The sequence below is a fragment of the Callithrix jacchus genome, chromosome 4 (genome assembly GCF_049354715.1).
Source record: "Callithrix jacchus isolate 240 chromosome 4, calJac240_pri, whole genome shotgun sequence".
NCBI classification, from domain to species: Eukaryota; Metazoa; Chordata; class Mammalia; order Primates; family Cebidae; genus Callithrix; species Callithrix jacchus.
The window spans coordinates 172,512,607-172,525,339 of NC_133505.1; the positions used below are offsets into that span (position 1 = coordinate 172,512,607).

Here is a 12,733-nt window from a genome sequence, read left to right on the forward strand (position 1 = left end):
TCATACATGAAAGTAATACCTAATTTCTTAGACTATAAATATAATCACTAACTTTAATTTTTCAAAACAAAGTCTTGCTCAGTATTTTTTCTCTCTTTATGATTTTCCCCCTAATTTGGGTCGAATCCTTCCAAGGAGACTTTCCTAGGCACCAGGTTTCTTTGGAGGGCAAGGATCTCCTACACTTTAGACTGTTAAACAAGCAAAGGGAAACATGAGAGAAGAAGCATTCCTTTTATATTTTACGTTTCTCTAAGTTAGAATGTGTCAATTTCCATCAATCTCACTTCGTGCCTTTGTTTTCACTTTTTACTACATTCATGCATAACATGGAATCTTACCCAGAAAGACTCAAACCCAGTATGAGTCACGTTCAACTCTCCTTTTTCACAGCAGCGGAAAATTGGTTAGCTTCAAAGACTTTTACTGAATCATGTCTAGCAAAAGTAATTTGCCTCCTAATTAATGGATTTGAGTTTTCTTTGTTATTTTAGCTCTTGTGTCATAGTTGCCTAAATTCTCTTATCACTTTTAGATATTTCATGTCTGTCATGATTTAGTCACTATGGGCTTTTGTGTAACAGAATATGTTGCTGACCGCATACAAGGAGACATCATGGCACTCTCCAGTCTCCCGATGACCGTAGATACAGATGTTTGTGAAGAACTGCGAGGCAGAGCCAAAGCCATTCAACCACATAAAGTGATCTCCTCAATTTTACAAAAGTAATGGTATTTTCATACCAAAACCTGATTTCAACCAATTCAGGAAATTTACTTCAAATGTTGAAGAGATAAACTTTGATAATATCATAAATAAATAAAAATTGTTTATACTATGTCTACAAAGTCTACGTAGAGGTTGCTTGAATTAGCAGACATGATTAAATTGTTATTCCTAGCCTAAGTTTACACACATGCAATTAAAAACAACTCAACCCTTAAAAACCTGTCTTTTGCATATATTATTTAATAATCAAGAATCGTGTCTGTATCAATTTCACTAACGAGCACTTTTTGCTGCTAACACAGTTATACTTGTTAAGAGTCTAAAACACGTATGTATACACATATATGCATTGAAAGATTAAAAACACATATGTTTACATATTTTAAATAGTCATTTACACGGTAATTTAAAAAATTATTTTTTTCCCCAATTTTCTGCAGTAAGCATACGATACTTTATTAATTGAAAAAAAAGAAAACAGCCTCAAAGAGTGGGAAAGACTATTAAACACCTGTGAGCGCTAAATGGTTCATCAAACCCAAATATGAACGGTTTTTGGCCTGGAGCTGGAAAGACTGCACACAGCCAGTGACAGCACATGGAGTTTTCCGGATGTCAGAGTTTCCAAAACGAACGGGTAATACCTTAGCTAGTCCTACACACAGATCTAGTAATGAAAGTAATAGTACAGATACTTGTAATTCAGAAAAGATGTGTTATTTTATAAAACAATTCTTCTCCCTTATTCCTTTTTACCTTCCCCTTTTCTCCTTCCCTCCCTCCCTTCCTTCCTTCATCCTTCCTTCCTCTTTCTCTCCCTCCTTCCCTCCCTTAAAAAAATGAATGGAAGATCCTTTCCTCCTTCCTTCCTCCCTCCTTCTTTCCTCCCTCCCTCCTTTGTTCTCTTCTTCCCTCCTTCCCTCTTTTTTTCTCCCTCCCTCCCTCCTCCCTCTCTCCCTCTCTCCCTCCTTCTTTCCCTCCCTCCCTCATCCCTCCCTCCCTCCTTCTTTCCCTCCTTCCCTCCTTCCTTCCTTCCTTCCTTCCTCCCTCCCTCCCTCCCTTCCTTCCTTTCTTCCTTCCTTCCCCATATGAGACTGGTGGCAAAGCCAGTCATCTTGGAACAGTGGACTCTTGCAGAGGAGCTTAAAGTCATGTAAGACAATTTTTTGTCATAAAGTACTTTGGCCAGTACTGCCCCAAGGGCACAGTGGAAAGGAGGAAGCTCTCTGTTAGGCTTTGCCAGCATAAAACCATGTCACACTCTTCCCAGCCTTCTATGAACTCACATCCTGAGATCCCTTCTCCCTTCTCCACCACTTGCCTTCTGTAGGGACCTGTCCTAGGACGCATGGTGCCGGAGCCACTTGAATGACGGGGGTTATGCTCTTGGCCTTCAAGTTCATGTAGAGCAATGTTTTTCAAACTCTAGATCTCAAACCAGTAGTCAGCCATGAAATTAACTTGGTGGGTCCCAAGCTGGACTTTTTATAATGAAACGATAGATAACGGCTTCAGAAAGTCAGATCAGGGCAAAGCAAAGTGAAAGAATGGAAAGAACGGGAAGGTGAGGTGGAGGGAACATCTGGGAAGGGGTCCTCCGGCAGGTGCCAGAGAATGCACACATGGGGAGGAAAAGGAACCTACGGAACAGAGAGAGCCTGGGACAGGAGAGGTGCCCAGGAAAGAGAACATTTATGCTGCATAAAGATCAGGTCCTTTTCCTTAGGATCAGGAGCTCTAAGAGGCATGGAGGGAGCTGAGTCCCTGTGCTGCCCAGACCTCAGTGCCACCACACCATGGGTCCTGGGATCCCGCAAGTAGGAGGAACAAAGCAGCCCGCAGCAAGGGCAGATGCCTCAGACCCTCGAGGGGCCTCCCTGCAGAGGTGGAGAAAGGGCCGTGGAACCGCCCAGAGCAGCAGGGATGAGGCCTGAGGCCGTGTCCAGAGCAGCAGGGGTGGGGGGCTGAGGCCGTGTCCAGAGCAGCACGGGTGGGGGGGCTGAGGCCGTGTCCGGAGCAGCACGGGTGGGGGGGCTGAGGCCGTGTCCGGAGCAGCCCGGGTGGGGGGGGCTGAGGCCGTGTCCAGAGCAGCATGGGTGGGGGGGGCTGAGGCTGTGTACAGAGCAGCACAGGTGGGGGGGCTGAGGCCGTGTCCAGAGCAGCACGGGTGGGGGGGCTGAGGCCGTGTCCAGAGCAGCACGGGTGGGGGGGCTGAGGCCGTGTCCAGAGCAGCAGGGATGAGGCCTGAGGCTGAGTCCAGAGCAGCACAGGTGGGGGGGGCTGAGGCCGTGTCCAGAGCAGCACGGGTGGGGGGGCTGAGGCCGTGTCCAGAGCAGCAGGGATGAGGCCTGAGGCTGAGTCCAGAGCAGCACAGGTGGGGGAGCTGAGGCCGTGTCCAGAGCAGCACGGGTGGGGGGACTGGGGCCGTGCTCAGAGCAGCACGGGTCGGGGGCCTGAGGCCGTGTCCAGAGCAGCACGGGTGGGGGGCTGAGGCCGTGTCCAGAGCAGCACGGGTCGGGGGCCTGAGGCTGTGTCCAGAACAACACGGGTGGGGGGGCTGAGGCCGTGTCCAGAGCAGCACGGGTGGGGGGGCTGAGGCCGTGTCCGGAGCAGCCCGGGTGGGGGGGGCTGAGGCCGTGTACAGAGCAGCACGGGTGGGGGGGCTGAGGCCGTGTCCAGAGCAGCACGGGTGGGGGGGCTGAGGCCGTGTCCAGAGCAGCACGGGTGGGGGTGCTGAGGATGTGTCCAGAGCAGCACGGGTGGGGGGGCTGAGGCCGTGTCCAGAGCAGCACGGGTGGGGGCGCTGAGGCCGTGTCCAGAGCAGCATGGGTGGGGGGGCTGAGGCCGTGCCCAGAGCAGCACGGGTTGGGGGGCTGAGGCCGTGTCCAGAGCAGCCCGGGTGGGGGGGCTGAGGCCGTGCCCAGAGCAGCACGGGTTGGGGGGCTGAGGCCGTGCTCAGAGCAGCAGGGATGAGGCCTGAGGCCATGCCTGGGCACCCCTGGCTCTGCAAAATAGTTTGTTCAGAGGCAGAGAGAAAACGGTAGTCAGCTCTGCAGAGAGACCAGGCTTCAGTCATTGCTACTTAAACCAACAAAGGAACTAACACAAAACCACCCCTCAAGCCTTAGGACAACGCTGGAAACCCAGAGCAGAGGGTGACTTTCCACAGGTGTCGTGCCGGAGTCACGTCTGAAACTGAGGAATACGTTTCCAGAAACCCAGAGGAACCTCTTATTTCAGCAAATGCTTGGGAGAGGAGGAGCAAGAACACTTTGAAAAGTAAGCTTAAGTTGTGAAGCCCCAATAATAACCTTCACAGAAATTATTCGGAGGAAGCAGAGGGGATGGAAATGAGGCCACAGGAAGCAGTGGGGCTCTGTCCCTGTGCGCAGACGGCCAGGGAGGCTGCTGTGCAGGACGCCACACATCCGGGAGGGCCAGGGAGGCTGCCGTGCGGGGTGCCTCACATCCGGGAGGGCCAGGGAGGCTGGTATGCGGGGCGCCTCACATCCGGGAGGGCCAGGGAGGCTGGAATGCGGGGCACCTCACATCCGGGAGGGCCAGAGAGGCTGCTGTGCAGGGGTGCCTCACATCCGGGAGGGCCAGGGAGGCTGCCGTGCGGGGCGCCTGACATCCGGGAGGGCCAGGGAGGCTGCTGTGCAGGGGTGCCTCACATCCGGGAGGGCCAGGGAGGCTGCTGTGCGGGGCGCCTCACATCCGGGAGGGCGAGGGAGGCTGGTATGCGGGGCACCTCACATCCGGGAGGGCCAGGGAGGCTGCCGTGCAGGGGTGCCTCACATCCGGGAGGGCCAGGGAGGCTGCCGTGCGGGGTGCCTCACATCCGGGAGGGCCAGGGAGGCTGCCGTGCAGGGGTGCCTCACATCCGGGAGGGCCAGGGAGGCTGCCGTGCAGGGGTGCCTCACATCCAGGAGGGCCAGGGAGGCTGCCGTGCAGGGGTGCCTCACATCCGGGAGGGCCAGGGAGGCTGGTATGCAGGGCGCCTCACATCCGGGAGGGCCAGGGAGGCTGCCGTGCAGGGCGCTACACATCCGGAAAGGACGGGAGAAAGCGCCTCCCAAAGGAAGCAGTCCATAAACAACACCCACAATGGCAGCCTCCAATGTCTTGGGCTACCGTTGGGTTGCAGAAACATGGAGAAAAGAGAGAGGGGTTATAAAGGAATCGCAGAGGCCTCGATTTTGCTTGCAAGTTGCTCATTCTCAATGTGGGTTCCGTTCACAGCAGCAGAGCCCACCAAAGAGAACCCACATTCCACCCAGCACGGGGCCGGGAGCCTGGAACGCACCGGTGCGTGCAGTGACACCCAGGCACGGCTAGTGAAGGCCGGAGATGCTCCGGCCAAGACCGTGTCCTGTCCCCAGTCCGTGAACGGGATGCGTCTGCGCTGTCAGTCCCCAGGAGGAGTCTTCGGCGGTGTGTCATCCATGGCCTGGAACGGCTGAATCCAGAAAGCTGCTCTGTGGTGGATCTCCTGATTTCTCCTCCGCGGTCGTCCTGCACCCCCCGCTGCAGCGTGTCACTTGGGGACCCGTCAGGAGTGGGCCGCCGCCTCCTAGAAACGCGGCTTTTCCTTAGAAAGTGGTTGTCTGCACTGTGGGTGGATCCAGTGGACACAGTGTGGGTTTGGGCTTGCGTGTCCAAAATGGCAATGAAGGTCTGGAAAAAGTCACTGCTCTGTACAAAGCTGTGACTTGGTAATTCGTGGAATGTTGAAACAAATGGAACACAAAAGTCAAAGTTGGTTTGATCCAGTTTTAGAGGAATTGAAGGCGCCACATCCGTCCGGGGAAAAGGAACTGGGACGCGGATGTGGAAGAGCCTGACTGTACATGCCCCCAGGGCCCCGAGAGGAGGGATGGAGAGAGGCTGCGAAGCCACCTTGGGGTTTGGGGTGCTCTGCGGGCAGGCCTGGAGCTGGAAATGGGAGGGACTTAGATAAGAAACTGTATCAAGTGGCAGCACATTTTGATATTGCTCGCCTTGTTAGTTGCTGCCCGTTGGACATGGACGCCGTAGCTTACAGCAAACAGGAGACACAATAGAAAATGGCTTCTGGGATTTTTGTATATTATAGGGCTGCAGGATAATAATTGGAGCAATGGCCTGGTATGTCACAGAGGTGGCTGGGAGTGGCAGTAACAAGACGTTTATAGCCGGGTTTGAGGGATGTAACTGGCCGCCCTGTTGCTTCCAAGTGGAAGCATCAGAAAGCACTTGTTCCTCCCCAGGTGGTGCCGGGACAGCCAGGCAGCTTCTCACCTGCTCCTCTGGCCCTGCACAAAGGCTTCCCACGGGTGGGGACAGTGTCTCTTCTGGCTTCTCACCGAGCTCAGAGCCAAATGCATGAGGCAGCCTTCGTGGCCTCTGTGTGTTCATCCCAAGCTCATCTTGACAAAGCTCCCCTCACTCACTTTTCTCTTACCACCCCCAACTTCCTGCTGTCCTACCAAACCCAAACTTCTCCAAAGGGCTCCTTTGCCTTCCCGCCCGCCCTCCCTCCCTTCCTTCCTTCCTTCTCAGTGCCCTCTCCCTAAGTATCTGTAAGGCTTGTTCCCACATCAAACACTTGCTCCCATCACTCTCAATATATTTTTTAAAACAGATGCATCTTGTTTATTTTCTCTTTTCTCCTCTAGAATGCAAGGCTCAGGGACTTTCTAATTTGTCCTTTGTTGTATCCACAATGCCTAGAATAGTGCCTGGCATAAACTAGATGCTCAATAAACACGTGGCATGAATGACGCAACGTGATGACATAGAGCAATCATATCTGGTGCGGAGACGTAGAGATGGGGCCGGCCAGTGGTAAGCAGGACTCAAGAGAGCACTGAGGCTTTAGTGGTTTAATAGGACGCTGGTGACAAAGCGGACAAGATGGCCAGAAAACTCAGGCTATCGGAAAACAGTGCCTCGGTCTGTTTACATTTCACCTCCCTCCCTGACGAACAGATGGGAATGTTGTGATGGCTCATCAGACAGTCAAACTGCATCTAAATAAATCGCTGACAAATCTGCTAGGTACAGTGCTTTCTGTTTGGAAAATTCACGAGGCAACTCATATATATAGTGCCGGGCCAGTTTAAAAACAATACTGCCAGGATAAAAACTATATCTGAAAGTTGCTTTTAATAACATCGTCGGGGTGTTAAAAGCAAGATTTTTTTAAAGTCTAATTTAGTTCTACAAAGGGGGTACAGCTTTAGCTCCTAGTAAAATGAATTTATTTCCTCAATTTCTCCATTTCCACGTCACTCTCAATATGCTATAAAATCCTATAACTAAACTGGAGTTAAAAATGCAAACAAAATTTCCAGAGTACGTGAATAAAGTCTGATGCGTATTTAGAGTGTTGTACTTTGCAAAGCCAATGAGAAAGAACGTTGACTTTGGAATGAAGCCCACCTGGGTTTGAATTGTGGCTCCGCTTCATTGCAGCTATTCTGAGCCATGGTTTCAGCATCTGAACAGCTGACATCCTGATACACACCGTCAGAGGTACAATGGGGATGGGATGCTAAGCACTGGGACTGCCGTAGTGAGTATTTAATAGAGTGCCCAGCACACAGCCCATGCTCCCAAGTGGCAGCTAACAATCCATACTTCACAGGTACAAAAAAACAAAACAACACAAAAAACAGCATAACTAATCCTGATGCTGTGAAAGAATTTCCAAGAATCCCAGTGCTGTTTTTAGTTTGGTGCAAAAGTAATTGTGGTTTTTGCCATTACTTTTGCACCAACCTAATAATACAACTTAACAATGATCATGACTTAAAAAAATCCAAAACATCAACATGAGTATCAACAACCACCTCTCCAAAATGATGCTTTTTATTGATACCAGTAGTAGAGATCATGAGAACTATTTACTGCCTTGTTCTGCGAGTAGTTACACAAAGGGCCGCATTCCTAAAATGGCACGCAAAGGCGTTACAAAACTCCAAAGGAGTTTCTCAAAATTGCAAAATTAAAAAGCATTTTAAATAAAGAACATCAGAGTCACAGAATTCCCCCAAACAATTATGTAACTATATCATTCTAGTGATGAGGAACTTGAAACCCGACTTTCATCTGGTCATACAGGCAAGTCTTGAAGGGCAACTCCTCACCGCTAATCCAGTTAACTCCCATCCACACTGTACCCAGGGCAGCCACTAAAACAGAGAGGGATAAGCCACTGAAAAAGGCAGCACGTCCTTCAACACGAGGACTTGCCCCACTTCCGTTCCCTGACATCAGCATTTCTGCATTTCAGTCATTCAGTGGACATGGATGGCCCACCAGGTTCCAAGAATTTCTCCCAGGTGTCTCTGTGTTCAAGACCCTTGGCTTGCCTTCCAGGCCTACCCCCAAGAGGGACTGAAGCACCTGCACACGAGCACCAGAGGAGCACAGAGTCAATGCCCAAAAGGCCCTGGAGAGGGCGCATTTCCAGGGTGCTGTCAGGAGGAAGCTTTCCAGGGCCAAGAAATGTGTGTTTTTCTCTGGGAGACAACTGCCTTTCACCTTCCATTCATTACCAGATCATCAGGTGGACATGAAGAACATATAGAGAGGGAAGTGTGTATACATATATACACATCTCTCTTTCCATCTATATCTGTCTATTCATCTATCTATATCATCTGTCTATATCATTTCTCTATCATCTATCCATCTATCATCTATCTACACACATGCACATACACGCACTCACACACACACATATATACACACGCAGGCATTCAGTCGACCTCACTCATTATGGTTCACGTTTGTGAAGGCATCTACTCACGACGACTCCCATGTTAACACTCGGAGTGCTGTGCTTGTTTCTGAGCGTGTGCAGAGAGGGAAGGAGTCCAAGTCTCAACGGGAGTGTTTCCAGCTGACAGTGGACAAGGCAACACACCACCTTCTTGTTTCAGCCCGTCCTGTAAATGTGTCCTTTCTGCAGTCTGCACAGTGCTACCATTCGTGCATTTCGTGGCTTTCATGGTGGATTTTTCTACCTGAGTGGCCCCAAGCATAGCGCTGAAGTGCTGTCTGGTGTCGCGAATCATGAGACTGCTGTGATGTGCCTTATGGAGAAAGCAGATGTTGAAGGAACTGTGTTCAAACTTGAGCATTAGGGCTGCTGGTGGTGACTTTGATGTGAGAGAACCAACAGGATAAATAAGATGCATTTAAATAGAAACACACAAAAAACAAGGCTATGTATTACTCAGCGGATAAAAATGTGAGCAGAGGGTGACAGGAAGTAACCCTGTATGCCCAGTACAAGCAACTGTTTAGTATCGCCTAATTCAGTGTACATGGCAACTTTACAAAACAACTACCTCGAATAACAAGAATCACCTGTGTAAATATGTGCACGTCTGTATACAGGTTGGACACCTCGAATAACAAGAATCACCTGTGTAAATATGTGCACGTCTGTATACAGGTTGGACACCTCGAATAACAAGAATCACCTGTGTAAATATGTGCACGTCTGTATACAGGTTGGACACCTCGAATAACAAGAATCACCTGTGTAAATATGTGCATGAATAACAAGAATCACCTGTGTAAATATGTGCACGTCTGTAAACAAGAATCACCTGTGTAAATATGTGCACGTCTGTATACAGGTTGGACATCTCGAATAACAATCACCTGTGTAAATATGTGCACGAATAACAAGAATCACCTGTGTAAATATGTGCACGTCTGTATACAGGTTGGACATCTCAAATAACAAGAATCACCTGTGTAAATATGTGCACGTCTGTATACAGGTTGGACATCTCGAATAACAAGAATCACCTGTGTAAATATGTGCACGAATAACAAGAATCACCTGTGTAAATATGTGCACGAATAACAAGAATCACCTGTGTAAATATGTGCACGTCTGTATACAGGAAGAATCACCTGTGTAAATATGTGCACGTCTGTATACAGGTTGGACATCTCGAATAACAAGAATCACCTGTGTAAATATGTGCACGTCTGTATACAGGTTGGACACCTCGAATAACAAGAATCACCTGTGTAAATATGTGCACGAGTAACAAGAATCACCTGTGTAAATATGTGCACGTCTGTATACAGGTTGGACATCTCGAATTGGAAAGTCCCCAGTGCTCTAAAATCGGAAACATTTTGAGCACTGTTACAACGCCACAAGTGGAGAATTCCACACCTGACCTCAAGTGATGGGTGTGCAAGATCATCTAAAATATTACAGAAAACCACCCTGGGCTATGTGCATGAAATATACATGAAAGGTAAATAAATGTCATGTTTAGACCTGGATCCCATCCTCAAGACATCTCATTATATACATGCGAATATTCTAAGATCTGAAAAAAATCTGAAATCCTAGACATTTCTGGTCCCAGGCATGTTGAATAAGAGACACTCAACTTGTATACACACACACGCACACACACACACACTCATCCCTCAGTGTTTGTGGGAGTTCCAGGACCTCCCACAGGTACCAAAGTCCTCAGTTGGTCAAGCCCCTGGTACACTGTGGTGTAGGTTTTGCACACAGCCTACACATCCTCCTGTGCACTTTGAGTCATCTCTAGGGTAGTTGTAACACCTAACAATTTAAATGCTGTGTACATAGTTATTACACCATACTTTAAAATTCATACTGTCTTCATTGTTGTATTATTAATTTTTAAAAAATATTTTCAGTCCAAGGTTGCCTAAATCCAAGTATGAAGGACTGGCGTATACAAACCCGACTTCACACACACACATCTATGCATGTATGAACACACAAACACACATGGGAGGACATGGCATGTGGCTTGGGTCACAGTTTCCTAAACGGAGACTCTCATGATTCAGTAACCTGTGTAGTGGAACCAGAAGTTCTCAGGAGATGGGCAATGATGACCAGAAGAACCACAGCAAGGACGTGTGCATAAACCAGTCATCAGTGCCTCAAAGTCGAGGTCACACAGGTGGGAGATGTGCCATCCAGCAGATCTATGGTTCCTGCAGTTTTGCAAAGAGATTTTGCATCTTTCTCATGACAACTCTGACTTCATGAGGCCTGCACAAGTTCCAGGACATAAAGGTTTCTTTAAAGCAGCTAACGGGTCATGTTTTTCCAAAAATTTCAGTATTCTAAATATCTTAAAAGTGTCACAAATCATTTGTCTCCAAACAGTTTATATTAACAAACTTTAAATACTAATATTTTAATCAAAACACCCACCCCCTATGTATACACCTCCTTTGGCTCGCAGTACAGAAAAAAGGGAGCATTTCCAACTGTCAGCATTTTGAAGCTGTGTTATCATACAGCTTTGCCATTCCCTTAGCAACACGCTCCATTGCCTAGGTGATGGTGATCTTATGATGTCACCAATGAGCTAAACTAACTTAAAAGACATGCGGACATTTCTCCCTGGGTACACCCACATCTTAAAGTCGCCCTCCAAGACATATAGGGTTAATGTACCAAAGCGAGGTTTATTGGGTGTTGTGAGCACGTTTCATAAACATAATCCCAGGGGTTCACCTGTGACGACATCCTTCCTCCTCACAAGGTTTATGAATACCGGCCAAGTTGCCCCTCACATTATCCGATGGAGACTTTTCCTACCTGCAGAACAGACACCAAAACAAAGGCACAACCACTTGGGGGAACGTGCCACAGCTGTACGAAGCTGTGAAGGTGAGTGACCAACAGAAGTGTCCAGAGATGTTGTCACCAACTCAGAGAGCATGGGTCACTCTGGCAAGAGTGGATGAGATTCAGGAAGCATCCTGGGGAAGTCCTCCTTTCCAAAACCAAGTGGTTGCTAAAATGCAGGAAGATCCGCCCATTTCAGTTTCCTTCTATCAGTGTTCCAGTGACTTTGCCATCTCATAAATGAAGATGTCACACATGATGTGTGGAAGAGATAGTGACGGAAGTGTGGGGTGTCTTAAAGTACATTTAAGACCAGAAACTTAACATTGGAAAGGGGATTCTGGTCCCATATTCTCTCCTAATTCCTCTCACAACTGTCTGTTTGGGTGACAGATATGGTACAGGATGTTTCTATAGCAAAAGTGAAATGTACAAGATGGGATGCTCTCAGCTGGTTTCAAGGCGCAGAAACACTGTCCCATGCATATTTTGCTTCCAAAATCATCAAATAGCATTTAGGCACTTTGTAATTAACCTAAAGGGGGCTTTCAACAAATAGCATGCGTGGAGCTCTAACTTGCAAACGTGCAATTAGAGTGTGTCCAAACCAATTTTCTTCCATGAATGGAAAATGTGTCATCCAACTGCTTGTGTACAACCAGAATTGTGATAACCTGGCTCACTGGCCCTGTCCAAATATGAGATTAGACAAGTTCAAGGCTGGTGCTGGGGGACAAGGTGACAGAAGCTGTGACAGGGTCCCTTTCCTCAAATTGTGATGATTTTTTAAAAACTGAACAGAAGTAATTTGAACATAAGACCAAAACATAAAATAAAATCTTAAAACCTGATACAGACCACATAGTCCTCACAAATGCTATAATGAACAGTTATAGATCATGGAGGGCTACACAGTGTGTGGATGGGGAGGCTGTTACACCTGCTGTCACCTGCCGCAATGCAGCCCACAGTCTCTCTACATCAGAGAGGCAGTAACAAAACAGACCAGGGGAACGGTGTAGGCTCCTCCCCGGCCAGAAGTGGAGCTGGGTCTCTGCATCACTGTCTTCCATGCTGTCTGTTTCTAGTGGCCAGCAGAGCCAGCAAAGACCCAGTAGACCCGGTGAGCACCCCTAGGCATTGTACACAAAATCAGAACCGCACAAGGCTGTGTCATTTGACCTTGATTTGGGGTCCTCTGCTTCTGCTTTCCAAAGAGCCAAGAGAATTGCTACAAAATCATGGCTACCTATGTGCACACCTTAAGGCTTTTCTACTTCCCTGCTTTTTCTGACACATCACTCAGGATACTTCAACTACGGGGTTTGAACGTGGGATCAACTTTGGCATTTTAATTTTTA

The 12,733-nt window shown here is 48.4% G+C and overlaps 1 protein-coding gene across 5 annotated transcripts in view; it reads right to left on the reverse strand.

Moving 5' to 3' along the window:
- Positions 1-12,733, reverse strand: part of PDE10A (phosphodiesterase 10A) — a 684,633-nt gene that overhangs the window by 598,860 nt on the left and 73,040 nt on the right. The window lies entirely within an intron of this gene.